This window comes from Lathamus discolor, chromosome 1 (assembly GCF_037157495.1).
Source record: "Lathamus discolor isolate bLatDis1 chromosome 1, bLatDis1.hap1, whole genome shotgun sequence".
Lineage (NCBI taxonomy): Eukaryota > Metazoa > Chordata > Aves > Psittaciformes > Psittacidae > Lathamus > Lathamus discolor.
Genome location: NC_088884.1, coordinates 127,053,953 through 127,077,398, shown reverse-complemented (window position 1 = coordinate 127,077,398; position 23,446 = coordinate 127,053,953). Strand labels below are relative to the sequence as shown.

Sequence of the window (23,446 nt, the reverse complement as noted above, 5' to 3'; positions counted from 1 at the left end):
GAATTTTTCGGACATTGCATCTCTTGTGAGAAGCTACATTTAACATCCTCACTCCTCTTAGGATGCCCTGTGTCTTTGAAAACAAGAAAATACATTTATTTATGTAAACAACCTCCCTTGTTCCCTTCACTAAAAGGAAGGATTAATAGTGAATCATATTTTGATATTAAATTTAAGAATTCTCTGCAGGAGTAGAAGTGCATAATCAGTTGAAAGTGTCAAGATGGAGGGGAAAAAATGGAAATTATCTATTCAGCTTAACTCAAAACCAATCAGAAATGTAGTTAATGTCTGTATTACCTTAACACTATAAAGCAAAGATCAAAAAATCTAAGCAAAACCATGGAATATTAGAGACAGACCTTCCAAGGTGCTTCCAAAGATGCATTTGTTAAGGCTGTACACGTGCACACTTCTTGCCCAAAAGCTCTCATGTTCAGATAGATTAAAACAGTGCACACCCCACACATAGCAGAAACTGATTTTTCATTTTAATGAGCTAATGCACAAGCTAGAACATCAAAATGATTTCTTTCTATTTATTTTTTTCAGTAGAAAACATAATTGAAGCAGGAATAAGCTATTGAATATTCTAATTACTATTTTTTACATGTAATTGACAAAATTAATATAAGTACATTGTACCTTGTCTGGGTATGTCTCACAGAACAAAACAAGAGACCAGAGGGAAATGCTGGCCAGGGAAGTAAACTGGACTTTTCTAGCCTCATCAAAGTCAGGCATGGTTCATAATCTTAATTCAGAAGAAATGGTGTTCTGTAATAAGTATGCTGCACAGGACAACAGACAAACAGGATACAAAGAAAGATGAAAAGAAGTTAAATCCTGAACATTCTTTTTTATAAAGGAGCTCATCATGTTATTTAAAAGTTTTGTTCATAGATATAGACTTTAATTTCAGAATTTGCTTTGTGAATTAGAATTACAGTTGAAGAGCTGTGAAGAAAGGAGTCACCTTGAAATTGTATGAGCGAAGAGACACAAGATTTCTCCATTTGTTTGCTTGTATGGGGTCTCAGTTATTTTTCAGGAAATATGTAGCTTGGCCAATTCTCATTTTTCCTGTAAATAGAAATTTATCTCTAGTTAAGCCACTCTCTCTCTTTTTTTTTTTGTCTTCCTTTTAAACCCTTTTTAGTCACCAAGATTAGGACTGGTTTTAGTCCAGCCTTATGAGAATGCTTTCATGTTACTTGTATTTGTATGCAGTAATTACAAAAAGATTTTCTTAACCCTTACCCACTGAACCTTAAGAAGCCTTAAGAGCAGCTTTTCCATGAGAGAGTCCAGTCGGCTGTACTTGCAGACCACTTTCTAATGTTTTTTAACCTTATGTCATTTGGACTTCCCTTTCCAAACAGATACATTTCAGTAAGTGGCTCATTAGCATTACATAGGAGAAGAATCCTTATTTTTTTTTCCTTTTAAAACCGCCGTATCCTTAGCTATCTATCTCTGGTGTTTGTACTGATATTACAGCCACTTCAGTAAATTGAAGCTCTTCCACAGATCTCTACTCCAAATCAGCGCCAACCTCCATTCTTTGGCTGAGGCAAATGCCAGACGTTGTTTATACAGTGGTAATCAACATGGTAAATTTAGAATATACCAGAATAAATTATGATAAATTTGCTGCCTCAGGATAAAGATAACATACGGTTGGAGTCAGTGGTTATCTCTTAAAAAAGGGGAAATTGATGAACAGACATTTTTTTTTCCTTCCAGGCTATCATAATAAATATTTTTTTCCCCTCTGGGATTTGTAGAAAAAGAAGATGGGACATGTGGATCTCATGAACTCTGATGCTAAATACAGCTACAACTTCTGAAAGACTGTCTTCCCTATATTTCAAGTTGAACTCCACATTCATTCCTTAGCATTAAGACTTGTGTTTTTTTTTTCCCCTGCCATCTCTCCAGAGGTTAGGAAATGAACTGTGTGCCATCAGAGAGCAAAGCAGTACAGTACGCAAGCACCTGATAGCGTTGGTGCTTTTCTTCCCTCACCTCAGCAGCACATCTTGCAGTTGTTACCAGAGGGGATTCCAGAATCATCAGCTAGTGGAAAATAGGTGGTGATGGGTGTTGGTTTGGGGGGCTTTTTTGGTACCTTTCCTCATTTTGGTGTTTTGTTTTGATTTATTTATTTGTTGCTTTGGTGTATTTGTTGTTTCGGTTTTGGGGTTTTTTTGTTGTTTTGGGTTTTTTTTTTTGGGTGGGGAGAGAAGGTGCTGGGCTTTTTTGTACGTGTTTCTTGGTTTTGTTTTTTTAATTTAAACTAAGAATATTTATTAAGAAAAAACACCTTTTCCTTGACCCTGGGATTGCACTTGGTTTTCCCTTCGTGTACAAGAGCTTTTTAATGGAAAGTTCATTTACCTGGAGAATGAGTTTCCAGAAAATATCCATTCCAAATGCAAAGTATCTCCAGAGTAGACTGAAATATCTCTCGCAAATACTTGTACTCAGTCCAATATTTATGGGAGGAAAAAATACATGTTAGTGCTCAGTATCCAACTTTGGCAAATCTGCTGGGGAATGAAGATAATTACAACCTAGCTAAATCCTATCTACCTGGAAACATGGCAATCCTCCATAATAGATATTATCTCTCCGTATTGGGAAATCTTAGTAAGTAAAATACTGCAGCTAGAATCCACTTACAGAGCGTGTGCAATCAACCTTTTGTTAAACTAACAGGCAGAATTGAGTTTCTTCAATTTCATTTTCCGTGTCTGCCTTTCAACTCCACCAAACTTTAAGTATGTGTTTAAGTCCAACAGGCTTTAATAGGATTTAAATACACGCTGTGCTTCACTGAGGAGGAAAGGGATTACTCACGTGCTTGTTCACTTGAATTATGCATTTTGCTGAATGGAAGAATTTATGTGCTACTATTCTAGTGCTGAGGGAAGACGTGAAGGTAGAAGCCTGAAGCCTGAGCACACTTTGTTGTGTCTCCAGGTCACGGCAAGGACAATGAGCAAGCAACGCATCTTCATCTACCTTTGATACGTCATTAGAGCAGGGGAGATCCCACATAGAGCAGATGCCTCCAGGTGAGGAGGTACCCATTTATCCAGGTATTCACAAACGTGCCAAAACCAAATGAGCTGCAGTCAGACTGTGCTGCCCAGAGTTACCCAGAAGATAAACTGCACACTGCCAGCTGGTAACACAATCTGTAGTATTGATTATTACACTACCAGAATGATACAAGAGAAGGAAAATTTCAGCATCACGTCTAGTTTTGTTGAATAAAATAATACTTCCCATTTTCTGAAACATCTCAGACATTAAGAAAAATCTTAGCAGCACCAAGCTTGGTACTGGTTACAGTATCAGGGGGTTTCTGGTGAGAATCTGAACAGGACCCACTTGTCTTGCTGTGCAGAGGGCTGCTGTGGTGAGCATCTATATTCCTGCAACCTGAAGGCTCAGAAAAATCCATCACTCATCACTAAGCCCATTGGGGAGAAACTAGAAGCACTTACTTCCCTGTACCTTGACCATTTCAATCTTTTCCCACATGCCTCATTCTCTTTTGTTTTCCCCCCTCTCACTCACTGCAGCCATACAAACGCCATAACATTTCAGAAAGATATTTACAATCTCAGGCATCCAAGTGACCAGCATTTCCCTGTGACCTTCTCACCCTATCATTTAGCTGTCAAGTTTTTCTATGTTATGTTCTTGCAGAAATTTTTCTTTGGCTGATGGAGCTTAAACACAGCAGTTCCACTGCTCACACTGGGAAAGTTTACATTTGGCTGGAGTGCGACTGCACTGTGGAAGCAGCATACCAGGTACCTGGCACAAGTGCCTAACCCTGTAAACCACAGCTTAACCTGGCAACGCAGAGCACTTGGGAAACTTAACACGTTAGTAGTGCGTAAAGATGACTTGAAATTTTCATTAACTTCTGCCTTTAACCAGGTAAATTATGCAGATGGCTACTACCACTCCTAAAATTAAGGCATTTGTCCTTTTCATCGTATTGAAACTCAATAGAGAGGTTTAAACATATAACTTGATAGGGTGCTTTTTTCTTTCCTGGTGTTATTTGAGAAACAACCCTTACATTTGGAAGCTGGTTTTGTACTTAAAAAAAATCTTTAGCAGAAGAAAATACCAACATATGCAATCTGGAACATGGTATAAATGAACTACTTAAATTGTGCTTCAGAGATGATTATTGCATTAGCATAGGCAGGGAATTCAGCTGAAAAATGCCTCTAGAGAGAATAAGAGCAGTTGAAAAAAATCTAGTTTTAAATTTCTTTGCTTACAAAAGCCTATAGGAATGATGAACATTGAAACACTTCAAGAAATAATGCAAGGCAACACTGAAAATTTGCACAGTGAACTAGGAGTTCAGACAACCTTTTTCTGATTCCAGTGTTCATTTATGCATATATATATATATATATGCATATATGCACGCATATTTTGGTGGATAGATCAATTGCATTTAAGTAAAAAAAACTGAACTGCAAGCCACTGCTGGTTCTTACTGGATCTACTTTCCATCAGGAATCACTGAGATACTGCTGTTTCCAGGGACGCCAATGTAGCTCCTGTCCTGGAGTTGTCAAACAAGCATGGATGAAGAATTGGCAGATAGCCTTGATATACTCACTGTAGTGTACTGTCTGTTCCATCAGCTGTGTTCGTTTTTCAGAGTGCAATCATTGTAATTGCTCATTCTGCAATTAGAAGTTTCAGTGTGAATAAGCCACACTCAGTTTGAAGAATGACCATTCACACTGGTTTCCTGTTTTATTTTACTGCTTGAAACATGGCAGCGACTCAAAGTCTAAACCCGGTATGGGGCCTCCTCATCCTAGCTGAGGTAGATCCTCTTGTGAGAAGACAGACTGAACCTCGAAGAACTTGCAGTCTTTCAGAGGGATTTGCAGAGACAAAAGCCAGGTAAGTGCTTTGCTTTTCCTGAATACTCTCCATAAATGTGTACAGGACACGGAAAAAAAGTGCTACTGTGCAACATGTTATTTTATGGGTGGAAAACAGGTAGAAGAGTATTTAAAAAGTAACAATCAAAGTGTTTTAATAAATTTGAAATCTGAGCCTAAGTGAACTGGCCAAGGTTACACAGGAAGGCTCTGACCGAATGGGAAAATTAATGCATGTCTCAGAGTCCCATGTGAGGCTCTTAGAAGCTCTCCTTTTCCCACCCAATCTGTGCATTAAAATATTCAGAAAAGCCTACAGTTGCAGGAAGTCTAAGTTTCAGATAGGCAGTTCTGGTGACTCTGAAAAGATATACCAAGTGTAGGGGACTTACCGGAAAAGAAAGAGTTAATTCCATACACGCAGAGTAAAGACAGAATATATATCAAAGCTTTCACACTTTTTTCCATTCTGTAGTTTGCTCTGTACTTTAAAAATGTATTTAAACTGAGAGACCATGTATGCAAAGGAAAACTTTACAAGCAGATAAGTCTTCTAGAGCTGAATGTCTGCCAAGACAAAACTGTGTGGTTTATTTTAAAAGGAGGAGTGGTTATCACTCAGAACACACCATTTCTGTTTAAGTAATGGAGGCAAAATTAATGTTTACAGTTTTTACATGTCATTAAAATACAACTTTTGAGAAATAAAATCTCATTTAAGCCTATTCTGAAGAAAAGAAGTTAGAATTTTATATTGAGGAAAGTTTTGAATTCAAAAGGAAGTATACTTTTAAACACTTCTGTGGAGAAAGGAAACTGATACAAGGAGCTCTTACATGCAGGTGTTACATATTATAATCTATATTACAATACTGTATTATCCACACAAGACCAGGTACAAAGGAAAACTTCCGGACTTTATTCAAGTTTGTGGGCTTGATTCTAATTTTATTTAGAGCAAGTCTTGCCTCCATAGACATGAGTACTTCTACTGCCTTCAGTGAACCCATAGATGTTATTGGCATAAGTAAGAGGTATTAAGACTCTCACTTGTTTTTAACTCTCAGATGTGAGTATGCAAGGTCAAAAGCTCAGAAAATTGTTTTGTATTTACCATTATCAATCAAGAGTCACAAGAATTGAAGACCTCACATTTCCTACAATTTATCTCAACGTATCTTGCAAAGACATAGTTTAGTGTGAGGTGTCCCTGCCCATGGCAGGGGGTTGAAACTAGATGATCTTAAGATCCTTTCCAACCCTAACTATTCTATGATTCTATGACCAACATGAATTTCTCGCTCTATAAGAGCAGAAGCAGGTTTTGCACCAGGGGGAAAAATTCAGCAGAAATCAGGGAGAAATGCAGATTAAGATCCGTGAAAGAAAGAATCATGTCAAATCCATATAATCTCCTTCAAATACCACTACCAAAACAAACAAACAACAACAAAAAAAAAAACATACTTGTACAACTTCTCCTTTTCTAAGTAGTGTTCACTACTATACTGTACGTGTCTTAATTTATGTCAGCTGGGGGGGGATCTTAGTTAATCAAAGAATTTGTTTTAGTCATATAATGAGGACACTTAACTTCATGCCTTTCTTCTTTATGTCTAAAAAATGAAACTATTTCCATCACTCCTTCACTTGTCAGTAACGAAACTCATTTGCTCCAGACAATTGAAAATCCTTTGAGATACTCAAGCTAGTGCACAGGAAAGGAGGTAGGGGGTTGCCACTAGGTGGCAATAGAAACCCCTTAAATAAACTACTGTTACACACACTATTTATGCTGCTCAATAGCTATCAATTTCAACTAAAAGTGTTGAATCGAAAGGAAGCAAATAAAATTTCTTATTGGCCATTAAACCCCTTAAATTTTCAGTGCAATTTTCTGTAAGATTAATAGGAAACAAATGATGCAACACTGTATTAAATTGATTTCTCTCACTTATCTTTTTATTTTCTCCCAAGATCATTATTTAACATGCCATATAATAGAGAAAGTATTTTCAATTATTATTTCAGCACTACAGGAAAGTATTGTGCAAATTTCTGTTGTGCTTAATAAATTTAGTACTTTGCCATCACTACAGAAGTCAGATGGCTGAAATTAATACTTTCCAAACTCAGAAAGTAATAACAGACTAAAACCAACTACTACTGGCATAGTTCATGATTGCATTAGGCATTTGGTTCTCAAGTTCTAAAATCTCAGTGACTCTTGCAGAGGACCTAAGAAGAAAATTATTCTTCAAATTAGATCTTCAGTTACATATCCAAAAAGATATTAAGAGGTCATAATTTCAAATTTAGCACAAGTGTTTCTATGATGGAAAGTTCTTTGCATCTGTGCAACTCACCACTTTGCTAGAAATTTCACACTGCTCATTTTCACAGCTTGTGGATTAGCAAAAGTAAAAATCATAGCCTAAAGCACATCCACGTTATAACAGTTAAGATTGTAGAGTTCAGATAGCATAAAGACATGAGTGCATAAATTTGGTGCTTCTATTTTTGAATCCTGGTTTTTTCAACTTCAGCATTATTTTAATATTGGTTTTTATATAAAATTTCCATGGTTTGTTTTCATTCAGACACCAGAACCTCCTGCACTGAACTCCCCCTTGCCATTATCCAACAACTCAGCAGTGAGACCTTTACCCCAGAAAGCCAGGACTGCATGGGCAAGACCAAGGGCTGCTTTCAGTTTGGTAATAGCAACCAGTGTGCCTGATCCAGCCTACTCTTTTCTCCTCCTCTAATGCACCTTCTTCTTCAGGTCTCTTATTCCCTCCGCCCTGCCTTCTTCCACCTCACAGAAATGTGAACCTGGGGTTACATTACCATGTTAACGTTCCCAGATGCCAGCATTTCTCCAGGGGATTGCCAGAGAGGGAAGGGAAAACGCAATAAAACTAAAACTGAACCTGAATTAATCTTTAAAGGAAAAGATCAAGGAAGTACCTGTTCTTTAGGTACTCCACTGCTTTCTTTTCTTAAATAGATCTTAACAGAAATAGCAAATTATCACTGAGAAATAAATGGACAATAGAAAAACTGAGATAGCCTGCCTGGAGACACTCTCGTAATTTGTTAGAGAACAAGTCCATCAGAGTACATCTTCCCACTTTGGGAAAATGGTGTGACAAATTTGGACACCCATTGTGCCAAAAATTCACACACTGATTTCATCTCTAAAAGAGAGAAAACCAGAGCAAGTTATCAACTTTTGAAAAAAAAATTAGTCCAAATATGAATTTTGAAACATCAGCCTGTTTTCTGTTTACAACGTCATGTACTTGCCTTAGAAATATATATATTTTTGCCTACTTTTTTGCCTACAGCTTTGAAACACTTTGAAAACTTTTTGCCTACAGCTTTGAAATTGAGAAGCAATATAAAACTCTTAATTAGATAGAAATACGGTCACAGGCATGCACATGAACACTGATTGACATCTGAAGATGTTCCTTCAAAAATGTGGCTAAATATTCACTTAAGGAAAATCTGGTTTAAAATTTGAAACCATTATTTTTCTCTTTGCAAGTGGCAGAGAGTCACACTTCTCGTTTTTTAGCAGAATAATTAATTCTGGTGAGGATTTGGAGGTGACATAATAGCATAAATCTAATTTAAATAACAAAAAAATAAAAAAGTAAAAGGATGCAATGAACACAGGTCCCAAATATTTAAATAAAATCGGAAGTGTTCAGGGTGTAATTTGTTTTTTCCGGTATTTCTCCCCGGTCAACATTTATAAACATACAGCAAGAAGATATTTAAGGTATTCTTCCTGACACTGCTCTCTTGTTTAGTCTCCTTGGCTGTTCAGGCCTTGTGGATATGGAACTATAAAGCATTTATGAGCGCTGGTACTAACCAAGGCAAATAAAAAGATTCAGCAAGGTTACAATATGAGTGATGAATGTAATAAGAAAGAAATCACATTTAAAAGGTGTTGCTTTACTGCTAGGTTATCAGGAGCAAGAGTAGAAAAACCTACGAGATACAAAGCTGCAGATGAAACTGATAACAAAGATGCAGATGAAACTGATATGTTCTCAGATTTACATCAGGCAGTTTAAAAATACACATATTTGACAAGTAGACAACAAGCCACCCAGGGAGCTCTTTTAGACAAGAGCTCATTTAAGTCTTTAAGCAGGCTTGTAAATTCACTTAAAGTGTCACATATAAACAGGCTTTCTTTAGCCCATGCACCTCTCTGTCTGGGAACACACAGTAACAGGCCCTAAGGAAAGGAAGTTTTGGTTTTTAAACTAAGGTAAGATAATGCATTGCTAAAAATCTAATAGAATTATACCTGTGTCAAACAACTCACAGAAAGAAAAAGAGCAAGATAATGCTGACCTTTTATACTATCACCTCTTTTCAAAATGCTTCTCTGTGGAACCTCTTATCCCATGTGTTTAATCCGCTTTTTTCTTTACCAGAGCTCTTGGAAAACAAGAATAAAGGGAAATAAGCACAAGTAACAATTCATGTCTTATATCTCATTCTTCCTCAGACCTGGCAGCAAGAAGCAGCAGTTGAAAACAGAGCAAGAAATAGAGAATCAGAAGGAACACCTGTTCCCCAGGTACCATGGAAAGATGCTCCACCTGTGTAGCAGTTGGAGTAATCTAAAATGGTGAACTATCTTTCCTCTGTAGGTAGGAATGGTGACCAAGAGCATGGAGAGTTCATCCCTGCTAAATGAGGAGTTTCTGTCACAGGAAAGGTCTGAAGTGTTTGCAGATCTGGCACATCTTCAGCATCTGATGTTTCCAATTTTTAGTCAGGTTCTGGCATTCAATGCTAGTTCAAAGGGTGAGTAGCTTTATAATTTGTGGGAGGTTTCTGTGTATGTCTCCTATCTGAAGCAGAAAAACAAAACTTTTGCTAAAGAAGTTCACAGTAGTAGGTAGGGTAGGGAGGGATATTGAGCTCTGATCAACTCAAGAGAGAATGAAGGACTGATAGAAAAGCAGAGTCCCAGTTCCTAAAATTTTGACTCCTCAAGCTGAGGCAGCTTCAGAGTTGACTACCACACTCACCCAGTCACTTCTCTGCTTGGAAGGAAACCTTTCTTAGAGCACAGTCCAGCTCTTCAACTGCTGCAGCTCACAGCCCACCATATTAATTGACTAGAATCAAGCTGAAAACCAGCCCCAGCACACACCTCCAGAGCATGGCTGGCACCACTCTGCGTTTCACATGACCCCCTAATATGCGCTTATTTTCCTGGTGGAGAAACTCAGATTCTGAGACCTCTCTGGTGTTAAGAGGCCTTTAAAAGTTTTGGTTTCTTTCATTAGAGTCTGATAGTTGTCACAAAGTGCAGTTGTATTTTGGGACAAGACAGGTACAGGGGTTCTCACCCAGCTCTCACCGAACATTTTACCTTCATTAAAGGATGTCTAGCTGTGGCCTTCTAACCATGCAGGCCTTTGCATCTCTTCAAGTTATTTTGGGAATAACATCCTGGCTGCTGTTAAAAGGCTTTGTTAATCTCATCTTTATGCTCAGTGTAAAACAATGCAGTTGGCATTTTATTCTGTTTATGTAGCAGTTTTTTAATTTATTAAAAGTATTTTCTCACCCAGAAAACATTTGAAGCATTTCTCCAGATATTTGTTCAATCTTTTATTCTGTTATTCAGGGCTGGCCCAGATAAAGCATATGCTTTTTCTTGAATGAAATGACCTTTAGTTCCCTCTTTTCTACTCAAATACATTTCTGTTTTGACTTACGTGAAAAGCAATGTAATGATAGCTTCCAAAAAATTATACAAAACTGGTTGTAAATAAAGACTATTTCCATCTAAATATCTTGAGTGCATTCCTCGCATTAAGTCATTTCCAACTAGTACAGTTCTTTAAACAGATGAAATTGAAGGGCACAGTTGCAAGACAGTAACAAGTGAAATGTGTTGGTGGTTTTCTATATAAGTTGGAGTGAGCAGGACTTGAGAATTTATAAAAGTTCAGGTATGATGAAAAGATTGTTTACACATGGAGGAAAAAAGACATTTAGAAATGGTTTGTGATCAATTTTATGTAAATTTTTTAGCCATTCATTGTGGGAGAGGAAAAAAATCCCACATACACAGCATTCTTGTTATTTACTTTCTGCAATACATCCATTAGGAATAGTTCCACATGATGGTAGGCTGTCTTTCCTGAAACACATTTTTAAAGAAAACTTTGCAGGGGAGAAATCATTAAAATACACCTTCCTCTAATACAGATGCTTTCCTTTGACCAGCTTTTCATAGTCCTGCTGACTGGTTTTGGTCTGATTTCCCTTCACATATCAGTTTTGCAATTTGCATCCTTACAGTCTTTGGTGAGTCACGTTTGATTTACACCACTTAAGACCAAAGGCGGATCCCTGGGTAAAATCCAGGCCACGCGGAAGCTGGTGGCAAGGCTCCCATTGACTCTGATGGTGCTAAGATTTCATTCTTTCCTGTTTAAACAAAGGCTGTCCCCTGCAGCAGCTACCCCTCATACTTGGGAGAAACTCTAGCGCCGAATCAGCAATTTCACAACTGTTTCGCAACCTAAAATAAGCTGAGATATTTAAAAAGTTTAGGTAAGGAAGATAAATTATTTAAAGATATACCAAATAAGTATGGGCTGAACTTTTGAAAGGTAACATTTATAGGCTGGCTGTATGGAAAAACATCCTGACTGTACATTAATCAATCCTGAATAGAGATATTAAACAAGGCCAACATTTTCAGACTCAGATGCTTAAAGTCTGGATCTAAATCCACAGTTAAGAATTTAGTTTTAAGACTACCTGCCTTGAAAAATATGATTCTAATCCAGATTTATTGTTTCATGTTTTCTTGTGGACTTCACAAACTAAGGAAAACTACTGAACTGACTGAATGCCTTATCTGGTTTCAAAATTAATGCTGCAGGAGAGTTTTTGTCATTTAATGGTAAGACTTTCTCAGACAATTGAACAACCACAACCAATTCTCCAAACAATAACACACATGCACCAGAACTCAGGAACGTGAATGACTGCTGGGAAAATGCTGCCGGGAAGATGGAATAAAGGAGAACTATGTCCTTAAAGTTCTACTTTTAATCTTTGCTATTTAAAGAAACACAGAACTTGAAAGCATTGTGGGGCTTATCTGGAATTATGTATCCTCATTCTTCAGAATAAATACCATTTTAGATCTTTGTTTTAAAACATATATTAAACATATTGCCATACTACAGTATATTAAAGAGATTTCCCATTTTAATAATAAAAATAACTTGTATTAGTTTTAAAGTTGCAAGATGTTAACATCATATGGGAAACAGTTTAAAAGACAAGTGCTAAAAATAACCTTTAAAATATAGTGTACATTGATGTTTCAAAGATGAGTGAAAGTTACACTTGGCAAGAGCATTGGATCCTTTCATACACTGGATATGTTTAGCTTTGGTATTTTCTTAACAAATGGTTAGTATTGGGCCCTATGTCCCTGGAGGAAAGGCATCATCCTGCAGTGACATGTTTCTATACAAACATACTCAAACCAAGGTCATCACTCACCTTCCTAAACCCTCAGCAACACAGGCCAACAACTTAATTTACAGAGAGAAGCTGTATGAAGTGTGGGACTAGCAGATCCCAGGGTCCAGTCAAGGTCTGCCACTGAATTAAGGGAACAGATGGAGTGGCTCAAGCTAGAAGAGATTTTTTTTTCCTACTTCACCCATGTATTTTCACATGCATCCCTAACTCATGCTTAACCCTTTGTCATCTAGGGAGGCATGAAAACTGAAAGACATGAACACTGACTCACTTTTACGCAATACCTGATATTCCCGCATACACAGATGAATTCAACCAGCTCCACTGTGGTTTAAAGCTCTGATCTTCCCATTATAATTTTCTTCCCACAAAAATGAGAACACTCAGTGATTAAGAATGCACACATTTTAAGTGCTTTATTTTTCTTAAATTGAGTTTTACTTTTCCCTTTAATACTAGATAAAACAAAAAATCAAAGTTACAATTTGTTAGTTCAATAAGGGTCAGTTATCTATCTGAGTCTGTGAATTTTACACACTGACACTGAAAGATGGCAGGCAGCCAGTGATCTCAGCAGTTTCTTTAGACATAGTAGGAACAAACTCAGATTTACACTTTGGGTTTTTTGCTTGATCTTGGCATCCAGCATGTCATAGCTCCTCTGAAGCGGATGATATTCTTTGCTCAGTGAATATCAGCAATATATAAACCTCTTTTTGTCTTCTGTCAAGACAGCGCAATCTGTCACAGCATGAAACAGAATTTTGGAAAACAGAGAACTCTGTCAATAAACAGGTAAAGATACAGGCAGTTGTTACCTTTTTGCATATCTGCCCCCCTGCAGGAAAGCCTGGTGGTATAAACTTACAGTGTCTGATTGCACAGAAAAGGAGGGGCTACCATCTCTTTCTTATGTTCCCACAACATCTGCTACTGGTCACTGTTATGGACTGGGGCTTTGATCTAATCCAGTATGGCTATTCATATGTCCTATAACTGCTTTCATAAATTAAAGCCATAGCCTTTCCCCTTGCCATTACTGTTGGTCATGCTGTTCAACATTCTTACATAACATAGGATATAGTTATCTTAGAAATATAATATGATGATGTACATTATTGGAAATTAATTTTTGAATCTTTAGTCAGCTAGATGTACTTCAAAAAAGGACACAATTCTTCATTCATATGAAATTACTAATTGTCTCAAATTACTTTGTAGAATAACTTAGTAGTGAAAATTTGTTGAGAAATCAGAACTGGGTCTACCGACTACAAATTGTGAAAGATCAGTAATTTGCATTGTCAATGGTAATGGAACTCCATCTTAATTTTCTCAGTACTGTACATTAGTAAGGAGTTATTTACCTCTCAGGAACTGTACTTCTTTGAAATGTGTTATCCACATGTAGTCCATTCTTGGACTGTACGTGCTCCCTGTGCCTGAAGCTAGCCATGAGCATGCGTGTAATAAAAATGGACTCCATGTGGACAATTACTCAGTGAAGAGAAGAAAGATATTTAGGTTGCAAAGTCAGGGAGCTAAAAATTAGGAAATACCAAATTTACTGTTGTCTGTGCAATGGTGACCTCAGTGAAGAAATGCATTATTTACTGTCACAGTGCAAGAAGTCTAATTCCCTTTCCCAAGTAAAAGAACGACCTCTATCTTCTAAATGTCATCTTGCCAAGTGCTGAAAATACATGCAGCTTATACAGTGCCAGAAGTAGCATTCTGAAATTACTAGTGCAAAGTCAAAGGAAATAGCTTGTATCCTGTGGGGGGAGGGGGATAAAACCCCTGGAGTAACTTTCACTCCCTCTCTTTATAATTTATGTTACCTTGATTTGCATTCTGTTGTTTTTCAGATGCGCACGATTCATTTTATATTCTTTTTCCTTCCTTGCGTCCTGCTTGCTAGCTAGATCATCTGGTGCATTCTCATTCACTGAGAAATAAGTTCTCTGGGAGGACAAAGAATGGGCCTCCCTTGACTCAAAATAATACTTCTGCACTGCACTAGCGAGTGAAGGCTTTTTCTAGCTAGGATACAGTTTTACACATGTGGTGTAGTTTCTTCTGTTCCGTAGTACCAGGATTTTCTTCTGTCAGTCTTTATTCCTTTTTTTTTTTGTTCAAAAAACTACCCAGTTTATCTACTACTCCATTTATCTTCTGATCTCCCTTTGCTTATGTGTTTCCTTGTAGTGCTTGCTACGTAATTTAGTCATCTTTTCTTCTCCCTGTTATTCCCATGCCTGGCAGTAGCTTCTTGAAAGTCTAATATTCTTTATGGCAGCACCTACAAAAAGAAATTAAGCTGTGTTACTGATTTACTCCCTGTCCACAATGTAATAAACACACCAGGAGAACTGAAGTCAGTGGTAGTATCTGCCTTGTTACACTGGGCTCCACTTTTTTGACAAGCTGGCTCATCTTGTATCGTCTTTACAAAAAATAGGACAGTCATATACATATAATAGAGATAAATATTAATCAGTTAGACTTCTTTTTGAGTAGAATGGTCTGAATTTTGTCATAAAACATGAAGAACAGACATTCTTAATTTTGAAGTGAATATTTTAAGAGATTAAGTGCCTAAGGCAAAACTGTGATTTATCATAAAAACATAAAAAAATTGAATTTTTTGTTTTAGTAATTTATTTTCTTGGATTTAGAACAGGGTCTTAATAACAGTTCATTTTTAGAGATGAACAATACCTTCTTAATATGTGGGCGTGATTGTCATTCTGTGTAGACACAACAGTCCTAATCTCTTGCTTGTGTATACCATTTGTGTAACTGGTGACGCCCTTAGGCATATCAATTCACATGCACAGGTCTGTAGTTTATGTTCACAGTTAAGGTAGCCACATGAAAACCCTAGCAGTGCAGTGGCACCTGTACTTGAACCAAGGACATGAGAGGAACACTTGAGCTCAAGGAGGGCTGTTAGATCACCCCATCTAGTTACATTACTCTTACTTCGAAAGCAATACATTTCATTAAGCTCCTTCTGAATGGAGTGCAATTTGAAATAAAGCAGCTAGTCTTGGTTAAGATATACCCCCAAAAGTTTGGCTGGTTTTGGTTTAAAGACCATAAGAGATGATCTGATAGATTTTTACTGGTCCCTCTTAAAAGCTAGAACTTATCTTTTATTTCAATTTGTCTCATTTTGGCTTCCAGTCTCTTAAACTGATTTTGTATTTCTCTTGTATGTAAAGGATTACAAACACTGTTTTCTCTTCATGGAAGCAGTGACAACAACCAACATACAATCAAATTGCTTGTCTATTTTCTTGGGTTTTCTTGAAAAATAATACAGATTGAATATTCCAAGTTTCTCATTGTGAGACATATTATTTGTAATATTTTTATATGCCCATTTTAAGTCTTTAATTTCTATTTAAAAAGTGGACAATAGAAGTCATTACAGTCTTCTATTTTCAGTGTTCCCTCTACACATACAAAAATACTGAGTAGCTCGTTTCATGACAAAATTGCCCTGGGAATGATTTTCATTTGGGTACTCATTTTGACTCCCAAAGCTTTTTCTGGAACCACTGCTTTTCAATCCTTGTCATATTCTGGAAATATGCCTTGTTTCTAGACTTTTCTTTTAAATTATGTGTGTGTCAGTGTATTTATATTGTGTAAGAAAACCAGCTTATAGAGATGTTTAGCGTGTAAAAATATCTCCTGTATGGATCTAGGGGAGGGATTTCCCCCCCTGTAATTTAGGGCCTTTACTTAATTGTTTAACAACTATTCAACTGTCAGCTTTTAATTGGGTAATAAAAGGCCTTTGTTGTCACCTTATGAGACTGTCAGTGGATGAAATAGGGCAACTCTAGGGTTCAAAAAAAAAAAGGTACGAAGAAAGCACAAGATCTAGAAGACCTTATGCTGTTTACTATAACTATTGCTGTTTACAGACAACTCAGCAAAATGCACAACTAAAATCAACAGACATTTGATTTTCTTAACCTTTCATATTTCCTGAGTTCCTGAGTGCTCTTGAGGATTACCAAATGACTGAAGAAGGATTCAGTTCTGGGACAATGTTGTGTGTTCTCAGCTAGTATCAGGATCTAGCTAACAAGGGAGCAATGTTTTTCCTAGTTACGTCTTTAAAGTACATTTATCGTGCAGCTTATACTCTGGCAGAAAACCCATTCCTAATCTGTTTTAAAACAAATAGATTGTGTACAGCTGTCCCTATCCAAGGCAAAATGATGATTTAATGTTGATTAAGAGAGAAGGCCTTTGAAGTGAGTGAGGCAGGAGCCCGTAGTATGTCTTTAGTGATCATTATCAGTCTTTCCCTGAAGGGTGACTTGGTGCCAAAAGCCCTTTCCCCAAACTGACTGAGGTGGATTCAGGAGCAAATGCTTTGTAAATTTAAAAAGACCTTCTCATTCGCAGGCCTGTGATGTCTTATTCCTTTAACTGTATTAATGTCTGAGAATAAGCAGATACAGCCGTTTTCACTGGTTAACTACAAAAAGGAGCAAGGTCCACTGCTACACAGCACTGTGGGCATCACAAGAAGAGCAACTGAGCATGTATCCTGCAGTAAAATCAAAGAAAAGTTGCTGGGTTTGTTTTCGTTTCTCATATGAACAGCTGCTTTAGCAAAAGAAAAAGCATTTGGGTTTAGCCTTTTATAACTAAACACTTTTGTGAATCATTATATAAAAGCATAGAAAAAGCAATCAAGTTCTGTCTCTTGCTTGTTTGTCTCACAGCTATATGCCAAACACCAGTCACAATACATGTGTGCATATGTGGACCTACACATAAACATTGTGTATTATATACACATACACACATATGCTTACATTGCCGTCTGAATGAAATGAGTGGTAAGTCATTCATATTTGCATCTGTCTATCCATCTGTCTACGATTTAGTTAGAAAAAATCCACAGTACCAGTGACAGAGAAGAACAATTCTGTGTTGTTTCACACTAACAGTTGTAAAGAATGTAATTCTCATATAGCTGAAGGGTTGATGGCAACAGAAAGGAGGCACTAGGGAAACTGCATTTCCTTGTTTGACAACTACAATTTACATTAATTTAGGAAGATGCTGATTTTGCTTCTCACAAAAAAAAAAAAAAATCAATAATTTTCCTGGTAAACCTCTTTTAATTTGAAGTCACCAGAGTCTGCAGTTTTACAAACCACCAAATCCGTCGTTACCTGTTTATTTCTATCATTCTATAGTCACCATGCACACCCTCCCTGAACAGTGCTTGCCATCAAAGACTTCATAGCTACTGTTTATAGAATCTGCATTATTACCATACTTTCTCAAATACCACAGTATTTGGCAAAAGCAAAAATATGATTATAAGCATACAGTGCTCTTCTGTAACTATGACCAAAACACTTTTATTTCCACTGCTGAAAAAGGATGTTTTGTTATTGACTTCAGGGAGAGGGTGGGGAAGGAATCTGATCCTTTGATGGAGAAGGGGTTTGTGTAATTGTCTGTAATTTAAAAATTATGTAAATGTTGTACTGTGAGAGCTGCCAGATTGACAATTCTGGGAATTTAAGTAGAGAGCAATAGCATGGATTTCTCAACATTGCTCCATTATTGTGTTGCAAATCATGCCAGGAAGGAGATATGTCTTAAATGTACATAACCAAGTGCAGAAAAGTGCTTATATAGCCATATTGTAAAATTTTAATTCTTCCTCAACCTCATCCCTCCCAAATAACCAAAACCAGACAAGTTTTTGGCTGAAATCATTCTGTTTGGGACATTCGAATGAAAAACTGAAATCATAAACCATTTTTCCATAGAAAAGTTTTTGTACGAAATTTTCAACCAGCTGTATTAACTTCAAGACTTGTTTTCCTATACACATAAAAATTAATCTTGCTCTATCTTTTTTCTTTTTAATTTGGTTGATTTTTCTGCTTTAGTTCCTTTTCTGTAGCAAAACCCATCAAAACATGGAAAAATTTGTGCGTTAATATAATTTTCATATTGCTTTTCAAAACAGCTATTCTGTTAATTTCTGACTATTTCATGGCTAGGTAAAGTGCGGCATAAATAATAACATTCAGCATCAAACCTACTTTGTGTCAGTCTCCTGTGAAACCTGCAGTTGTGAATTTGACAGCTGAAGATTTCAGTGGGAACACAATTGCAATGAAAGGTCAGATCATTCTCTGAGCCTTCTTAATCCTTGACCTTGCTAAATCTGATGAAGATAGCAATTAATCCAATTATGGAGTTTGGTTTTATGCAAAATACGACACAAAACTTATTTAATGAAGTTTGTCTGATAGGTTATGCCTAGATTTAGTTGCTGACTGATTAGCCAGTGTCTTTAGCAGGTTGTCATTATTAGATTGGGTAAAGGGAATTACATGTTTTAAAATTTATGCTTCTCGTTATGGTATGACAGTCTGTAAACGTGTCATTCCAAAGTTTTTGCTTTTTTTTTTCTCTTTTCCTGAATCTTTTCTCACTAAAATATCAGGACTTTTTTAACAATTCAGTGAAAATGTTGGGTTTGACATTTTCCATCACTTACATGTTTCTGTTTTGTTCCAGAGGGCAATAAAAATGAATGACCTACAGGTTTGGGGTTTGTTTCCTTTAAAAAAAAATATGATGCTCTGCAAAACATCCACAATTTTGGGAAAATAATTTCAGAAGATGTAAGAACCCCAGAACAACTTACTTTTTCTACATTATAGCTTACTAATAATAAAAAAAATTTGAAAAGTTACAAAGATACAGTTTCAGCATCAAGGATAGGAAATTTTCTTATATAGGTGTAAGAGATAATTGGCAAAACTAAACAAAAAGACCTCAAGAAAAAATGTTTTAAGACATAAAAATGGGGTGTCTGTAAACTCTATGCAATTCTGCCAAAGACCTGATCCTGCAAAGCTGCATTTGCTGTTTACTGCCTTGATCAGTTCTCTAGAAGTTAAGGCCTACTTATCATAGTAGTACACAAAATTGGCAGATGTTTAGTGGATTGGATCTTTAGTACCCAGACATTTTTCTAAACCTATGTTCAGACCCCTGTGTAAGCTTATGTGTAATTAATTTATGTTAGTCTATTATTTAGTATCTGTGTCTGTAGCTGAGGAGCTTCTCATTCTCAAATTTCATGTTTCTTGGCTTGCTAAAAAAAATTCTTTTGCCCAGTTTGCACAATTGTTTAGTTTTTAATTCTTTAAGTATGTTTTGGTCTAAAAAATAGTCCCATATTAGCCATCCTGGGCAAGCAAATTAAAAATATTTGATTACAACAGTGAAGAACAGGAAGAATAGCATAATCACACGTAGTCAAAACCTGACCACCTTATTTAAAAACAGCTGAAAGAAAAAAATGTGTTCATGCTTGTAGTAAGAATAAACTGGCAATTTTAGTCTCTAAGGAAACTATCTGAACAGACCATTGTAAATAGTATGAACAGCATCTCTGTGCTTTAAGCTTTCTATAATCATACAGTCCATTCTGAATGTTAAGCTGAGTTGATTTGAATTTTGAAGTCCAAAATTAGTGGTTTTTAAGTCCATGACTTAAAGAGATGCCCATGTTCTTCTGAGATAATGTGATTTCAAGGTCCCAAGAGTAGCCAACATTTGAAGGAATGAAGCTAATGAGATCAATTTATAGAAAAAATGCATGATGCTTTCTTTAATAAACCATTGGACAACATATTAAGGCTGACAACAGGGTCCCTCATAAGCAGAGAATTAACTAATTCTAAAGTGATTAAGAATTAGCAGCGTAGAAAACTGTGACTTTCACCAGACACTTCAGGTTCTTCCAGATAAAAATGTCAGTGTGGATAACAAGCATGAATTTAAGCACCAAAAACACACATTATTATGAATCCTAAAAAATTAGAATGAATGAGAGAGCACCATCAACAAAAAAAAACCACCAAAAGCTGACATGACTCTACTGCGTTTGCAGAACTATGTAGTTCAATCAGAAATCAAATGCCAAAGGACTGTGTCAATCACCTGAGAGAGGGGGAGGGTAGAATTCAATTAAAAATGGTCCTTCTTGTCCCACTCTGGGTGAAAGTCATTCTTATCTCCATTTTCTCTTTCTTCCAGCTTTTGCTATTTATAGTGTCCTGAGGACACACAGGTATTCACAGAATTCCAGCGGCAGTTTTACTGCTAAGTAGAACATTGTTTAAAATATCTTGCAATATTGTGCTGTTAAGGTTTTTCACTGTATCTGTGGTATTCAGAATAATAATAAATTTGGAAACACAGGCTGAAGTATATTGGTTACGAATCGGTTAAAGAAAATGAGCCAAAAATAACATCTGCACCAGCAAATCTACACTGCTTAGCATACGGTTTTAATTTAAAAATATTTACTCCTAAATTTTGAGAGCTGTGAGAAGTTTTAGATGTGTGCTTCTCATTAAAAAGATGCTGGCAGATAGTGGAGGCCAAATATTGGCTCTGGAGAGAGAAAGGTTTAGAAAGACCTAATATTAGGCCACATTGAGCCATTGATTTTTTTTCTTTTTTTTCAGGCAGAAGTCTTCATTGGGTCCTAACAGAAATCTCTTCAACAATTTCACATTAATAATTGAAACTCTCATTTGACTTTTTGTCAGATAAATGTTTAACTATGTTATTAGCTGGTGCCTGGACATCATACAGTGATTAACTAGAGACAGACCAGTTTAGTTTTTTTGAAAAGGTTTTAGCAAAAAAAAGTTGTTAAATGTTAAAAATATGTCCTTTAAAGGCAGTGTTAGGTATTTCAGTTTTTAGTTACTAAGACTGGTAACATTACACTTCATTTGCTTGACTCTTTCTAGAGGGGCAGAGGTCTCAAACGCTAGAAGCAACTCAGCTCACTCTGAAGGGGAATGGAGCAGTAGGACTGTTTTCAAACTGGAGGTGTGGGAGGGACATCATGTGTGAATGTGCAACTGCACCATTATTTGCATCTGTTAGTCCAAACCCACAAACAGAAGTCTTTGTTGTAGGTCACAAGAATCAGCTTTGAAAGTGTCGCCTGTGCTGTCGATGTCTCAACAAGAATCCATCCATTTACCATCTGTTGCATCTTTTTTTATATTGAAGGATTTAGACCCTTAAAATTTGTATGTATATTTCCCAGTGGCCTCAGTCACTTTGTGACAATAAAGAACATCACTCGGGACACTCTTTGGTCTTCTGAAAGACTGAGCTGAGCAGCAAAGCCTGAAATATCTCTTATTAGATTTTTCCTTAATTTAAATGGCTATGTTAAAGCCATGTTTAATTTAAAGATTCCTTTAATATACCTAACATTTGTGGGCTGGGTTGTAGACTGCCTGAATCACTATTCTTTTACTTTAAAATGACTTTTTAATTAAAAAAATAAAATACAAGAGAAGTAAAAACAAATTGACAATGCTATAAAAAGATTTTTATGTGACAGGGTAAATTTAAATATTTCTGCAGTTAAATATTCCTAACTATTTGGTGATTTTCTTTTCTTTTTATTGTATTTAATTTTTCTATAAACTGTTTGGGTAAAAATTATTTTAAATTGTCCAGTGATAAAAGCTGTCCAGCAACAGAAAAGTCCACATCTGCTTCAACAGCAGACATATAAAACCTGTGTGACAAACATGATCATTAAACAATCTGATTTTCTTGTTGGGAGGGTTTAATGCTGTTGGGTGTAGTATTAAAATGTAGAATTTGATAGTGCGTCTTAAAATTTTAATGATGTGTTCTTGAATATAAAACATGCTTCCACCAGTGACTTTACGACTTCTCCTCTGCATAATTAGTGGTATCTGTTTTATGAGCTTACTGTTGTTGCCTTGATCCCATGAAAATGTGAAACCACTGTTATAATTTACACCATTCAAGAGCTTTAAAGATACAGGCTGGGATTTCTTCCTATTTTCTCCTTCATGTTACCTTGCTTTTAATACCCAAACAGAACTTTATGTGGCCTTCCTAAAAGCTGGGCAAGGAAAAATTTCAAGGACAGTATTCAACTCTGAACATTTTTTGTAACACTGTATTTGGTACCTCATCTTAAATCTGCCTTGTTAGCTTCTGTTAGAGGATGAGACAACTCTCCTATCACAAAGCTGGTAAATTTAAGTGAATTTATTCTTTGAGGATTGCTCAGAATAAGACATGACAACCCTCCAGTGAGAAAAATAATTATCTACAATAATGACTCTATGATAACAGTTGGTTAACTTCTGAGCTACCATTTATCATATAATCTCTCCCCATTCTTCTTCCTCCAGACTTCAGCAAGCACCCATAAAAATAAAGCATCTTTTGATTTATGAGAGAGAACACAGCATTTTGCTGAGAAACTTTGACCAGACATTAGGCAAAAAGGACAGCATATTCTTCTTTGGTTTCACATCTGTAAATCAAGGCTGGTGCTGGTTGAAGCAATGGTGGGTTGTTGTGGCATTTCACAGGGGTGACTAATTTTCTTCCACTCAAACAATATAGCAAGGGAGTGAGCAATATTTGCTAACATACATTCCAAATGAGCACCATGCTTCTGGAGGTTATTCAAAAGCAGAAAAAGTGTCATTACCTATACTTTATGCAAGGGCCATCCAGAACCTGATTCTGAGTCATTTCCCTTCAGAATTCAAGCTAAATAAGAAAGCATTGACCACCATGGAGCAAAGGCAAAGAGTTTCAACTTTCAGCCCAAAAGGTGGAGTTTCTAGGAAGTTGTGTCAATGTCATTCACCACCCACCCCCCCCAAAAAAAAAAAAAAAATTAAAAATGAGTGCTGAAAATAGGCAAAGTGTCTAGTGATGATTTGGTAACACTGCTGACTATGGCACTTGAAACAAACTGAGTCACCAGTTAAACAGCATCATTTTGCTATTCATATAGGGAGGAAATACACAGATAAAAGAGTACTCAGTGGAAACTGCACTTTCTATGAAACCTGTGTAAAGCACTAAAA

At 36.5% G+C, this 23,446-nt stretch overlaps 2 long non-coding RNA genes across 2 annotated transcripts; one reads left to right on the top strand and one right to left on the bottom strand.

The window, feature by feature from the left end:
- Window positions 1-657: 657 nt before the first annotated feature.
- Window positions 658-9,464, bottom strand: LOC136007358 (uncharacterized). Its single transcript, XR_010609656.1, has 3 exons — window positions 9,312-9,464; window positions 977-1,083; window positions 658-791 (listed from the first exon to the last, which is right to left on the bottom strand). It is a non-coding gene; the product is annotated as an uncharacterized LOC136007358 (long non-coding RNA).
- LOC136007357 (uncharacterized) lies at window positions 4,836-9,541 on the top strand. The gene is made up of 3 exons (XR_010609655.1): window positions 4,836-4,953; window positions 7,535-7,651; window positions 9,469-9,541. It is a non-coding gene; the product is annotated as an uncharacterized LOC136007357 (long non-coding RNA).
- Window positions 9,542-23,446: the final 13,905 nt, after the last annotated feature.